This window comes from Eptatretus burgeri, chromosome 3 (assembly GCF_056783735.1).
Source record: "Eptatretus burgeri isolate ZD-2024b chromosome 3, Ebu_testis_v1, whole genome shotgun sequence".
Classification (NCBI taxonomy): domain Eukaryota; kingdom Metazoa; phylum Chordata; class Myxini; order Myxiniformes; family Myxinidae; genus Eptatretus; species Eptatretus burgeri.
In genome coordinates this window covers 62,010,069-62,014,581 of record NC_140963.1, presented here as the reverse complement: position 1 = coordinate 62,014,581, position 4,513 = coordinate 62,010,069, and the positions used below count along the sequence as shown (strand labels likewise).

Sequence of the window (4,513 nt, the reverse complement as noted above, 5' to 3'; positions counted from 1 at the left end):
CCAGCAGGGCCTTTTAAATTTGAATTGTTCCTGGCTGCTCCTCCAACTGTTTTGTGTACCACAGACAGGTTAATGTATGGCAGTCATTTGGTATGGCAGGTATGTGGTGCTTGCTTCCTGGTACCCACTGCAGTAATGGGGTCTGATCTCGACTTATTGTCTATGGGGTTTGACCGGGTCATTCTGGTGAGGAGCTTCTGTTCTTCGCTCAAGTCATGAGGACATATTCCAATTGAGGAGTGTTCCAACTCGATGACCATGCGTTCTGAATCTTCAGGGTTCGGATGTTTACATTTGATTGAATATGTACTTCAGCATTGGGCTGAGGTGCATGTGTATGCTCATGGGACAGTCTTGTTCGACTGTACTTTGGCCATGGGGTCAAGGTGCACATCTCAAACTCTATAATGTTTTGATTTTTTAAAACCTTTTTTTACATAAAAATCCTTCATAAGAATGGGGACTTCCTCCGATTGAAGAGTGGTCTGATTGCATGAACCTGCATTCTGACTCCTCACGGTTAGGATGTGTGTGTATTTGATTGAATATGTACTTCAGCTATAAAGTGGGCCTTGGTGACCGAAAGGGCCCCACAAGACCGTTGCAGGTTACCTGCACCCTCGTGGTGCCTTGATGGGGAGAGTCGCGACGTCCCGTCCCCACGGCAGCTAGCGTAGCCGCGGTTGCGCCCAGGCCTTGCCAAGCGGCAGGCGAGCTCTCTCCGGCTCTCCCCAGATGCAGTGTTTGCTCATGGGACAGTTGTTGAACTTTGTACTTTGGCTGTGAGATCAAAGTGTTTAAATGTTTTGCCTTTTTTACGTTTTTTATATTAAAAAGGGCTCCCTTATAAAGCGAAGGCCAACGAGGCAGAGACGTGTGTCCGTGGATGCTCCTTCTCTAGGGTGGACTGGTCTATAAAATTGAGAATATAATTATCTTCCCAGTATTGGTTGCAGTACAATCCAACTGAGAAGTAGGGGGCTGTAGCTCTGCTAAGCTCATACCTAACAGGTGGAGCCTATGCAAATTGTTTATCCAGAAAAGCCTTTTTAAATTATATATATATATATATATATATATATATATATATATATATATATATATATATATATATATATATATATATATATATATATATATATATATATATATATACATATACACACACACAGGGTGTTTCAAAAAGACCCAGACAACTTTGGTTGGAAATAATACTTAGAACCACAAATGATACGATACCCTTTGATTTATATGAAACAGAAACTCAGAAGTTTTGTGCACACCATAAATACACTTCAATGTGAGCTCTGTTTGTCGTGCACAGGACATCAAGGTGGTACATGAGTTCTTGCCATGTTTCTCTCAGCCTGTTTGCATCCACCAGTGCACATGCAGCTGTGATCAAAGAATGAAGATCCTGCAGGTTTGCCACCTTGGTGTTGTAAACAACATATTTGATATACCTCCACAGAAAAAAAAATCAAGGGGTGTTGTGTCTAGTGATCATGGGGGCCAGGCGGTTGATCCATCTCGGCTAAATCAGCTACCTGGAAATTTTTCATTTAGGGTGGCTCGATAGACTAAGGCCCAATGAGGGGGAGTGTTGTCCTGTTGAAAAATATCGGATTGCAGGTCTGCAATCTGTGAGAAGGCAGATCCTTTCAACATGTTCATGTAAATTGTTGAGGTTACTGTGTCCTCCGCAAAGAAAAACGGACCCACCAAGCAGTCATGGAGAAGGCGACATCACACATTGACCTTTGGACTGTCGCATATGTGTTCAATGACCACATGACGGTTTTCAGAGTCCCTGGTCCTCATTGTGTTGGTTGACCTTCCCCGACACATGAAAGTAAGCTTTGTCTGTGAACATGACCTTTTCAGGTAATCTTCCTCATCTTCTATGCAACTGAGCATTTCCAAGGCTTGCGTTTGGGTCCATCATTTTGTTTGAGTTCTTTGCAGAATCTGCACCTTACAGGCATAAAGCTTCAGGCTTTTATGCAAAATCCTGTGTACAGTGGTGGTTGGTAGTCCCAGTTCTCCAGATGCGCATCAAATTGATTTTCTGTGAATTTATTGAAGTGATTCACACACTCGTTCAACATCTGCTGCACTTGTGCTTGGTCGACTGGGACTTTTCTGTTTCTGACAACATCCAGTTTTCTTCAACCTCTTGGACCCACTCACTGATACCAGTCCACGATGGCGGATTCCTTCCATGCCTTGTATGAAAATTATGCTGAACTTGCGTGTCAGATCTCGTTTTGATGAACCATTCGATGCACTGAGCTTTCTCTTGGAGAGTCGCCACCTGAAAATAAATAAAACTTCATGAGTTTCTGTATCATATAAAACAAAGGGTACTGTTGTATCAGTTGTGGTACTAAATATGTCAACAACAAAAGTTGTCCTGGTCTTTTTGAAACATGCTGTGCAGCACATCTCAAAAGGTTATGGTGGACATGTTGGATGTGTGACAAGGAAGAGTTGATTTAATTTTGGTGAAAATCTGAATCTGGATCCGAGAATTTTTGTTATGTAATTCTTCAGCATTGGGTGATGGGGCTAAAACTGATATCTAGCACATCTTAAAAAGTTAAGGACGGATTCGGACAAACCTTGGTGGACAGGTTGGGTGTATGACAAGGACAAATTGATTCGATTTTGGTAAAGATCCGAATCCAGATACAAGAGGTTTTAAAATTTTATTTATTTAAGTGTTTCTTCACCATTGAGAGATGAGCCAAAAACATCATATAATATGATATTTCAGTTGTGGATAAGTTATGATAAAACTATGTGGATGAGTTGGTTAGGTGACAAGAACAAGCTGTTTCGATTTCAGCTCATGTCTGGATGCAAATCCAGCCTAACAGTGGCATATAAAACGTAAGCTGGTCATTCTGGCGGAGGTATACCCTCTACTGAGTGCCCTTCTAGTCTTGTAGCTCTTTCCACGTCGTTAACAACAAAGCCAATTTGAGTTATCAATATGTTAACTTGGCATATTTCCTTTTTGATAGGTTGGTTGAAAATTGAGATTCATAAAGATTGTTTAAAAGGCTGTGAGAGAAATAGCGATTTTATGTAAAGTCTGGGTTAAATTCCAGATCCGACGATAAATGCAGTCTCGTCTAGTATAACAGTCATATTGCATGCTTTCAATAGATGAGGCCATGACAAAGGCATGTCTTTCTGGGTCTAAATAACGTGGCTGCAAATCATGAATTAACCATATGATGCATCAGCCTGTTAAAACACTCCGAATTGGGAGCCAGTGATTTTCCGTGTCCAAAAAAACATAAATTCCGTTTCAGAAATTAAATTCCGTTTTACGTTCTTTCTAGCCTCGTCCCGTGGATGTTCCAAGGGGTGATGGATGATGATCGGAGTGGATGTGGATGTTCCACGTCGTGGATGTTCATGGATGTTCCACGTCCCGTGGATGATGATCAAGTTGAGTGTCTCTGCCCCTCTTCTTTCGGGGCACCGCTAGGGGAGGGGGTGATGGAAACATGCAGGGATAATAAAATTATTGTTTGTTTTGACATTTTTGATCATTGTTTTGGGAAATCTCATCTGTATTTTGACGATTTTCTAGTGGGGCATGCAAGCACACTGAAAGCAGATACTTTGCTGTGTCGTACATGCAGACATAATGCAGCAAGTATAAGCTTCATATATTTGATGGTCAAAACTTAAATAACTGTTGTCTACATTATAATGGGTTGCTTGGGAATGCTCAGAGGCAGAGTTTATGATTCCAAGTCGACAAACATTAAGGGGTCTGAGCCATCTTGTCTGGGTTCATCCTGGTGTTTTGCATGCAGAGTGATTCATCAATGTGTGTACTTTGATAATTATTTTTGGCAGTTTTCTCTGGGATCCACTTGCTCTTCAACGTTTCAATGATGTCACCATCAGACTCCAACCAGTTTCACAAAAGAATGACACAATAGCCATAAGGAGCCATGTAACAAGTAAATGTGATGCTGAAACATCAACGAGGGGCCCCAGGAAGCCACGAACACAAGGAAGAAATTTGAAGGCACATTAATCAAATGTCATGCTATCATCATGTGATTTACAAGCACAGGTACGTTTGTGCCATCATACCACTCTCATATCCACATCCCAACATTTCCACGTTCTGCAAGCCCTGATCGTTATAAACTAACCAAAGCAAGGAGTTTACCCAGAATACCAGCACACAGTTATGTATACCCTTTTTGAAAAATATAAAAGTGATGTTTAACGTCCAAGAATCGAAATGCAGAGGATAGAAATGCTCTTTACACTGTCATCCGTAGAAAGGCGTAATCCATGATACAGGCCCCACTGCCGCCACTATACCAAAACGTGAGTTTTCATTTAGGTCTGACCTTGTTGGAGAGCTAAACCAGAATAGACAGACAACTCGATGGCCAGCACGCTACCAAATGAACTTCATACTTTCACCCTGATGCAGTGATGGTCAGATTCCCACGGCACTTCTACTTGATGATGGCGC

At 41.6% G+C, this 4,513-nt stretch overlaps 1 long non-coding RNA gene across 1 annotated transcript in view; it reads right to left on the bottom strand.

The window, feature by feature from the left end:
* Window positions 1-1,283: 1,283 nt before the first annotated feature.
* The window catches only part of LOC147030039 (uncharacterized), a 14,862-nt gene continuing 11,632 nt past the window's right edge, over window positions 1,284-4,513 (bottom strand). The window contains exons 2-3 of the long non-coding RNA XR_015055756.1: window positions 3,340-3,495; window positions 1,284-2,314 (exon numbers count right to left, since the gene is read on the bottom strand). This is a non-coding gene — a long non-coding RNA (uncharacterized LOC147030039). The remainder of the gene's footprint in view (window positions 2,315-3,339; window positions 3,496-4,513) is intronic.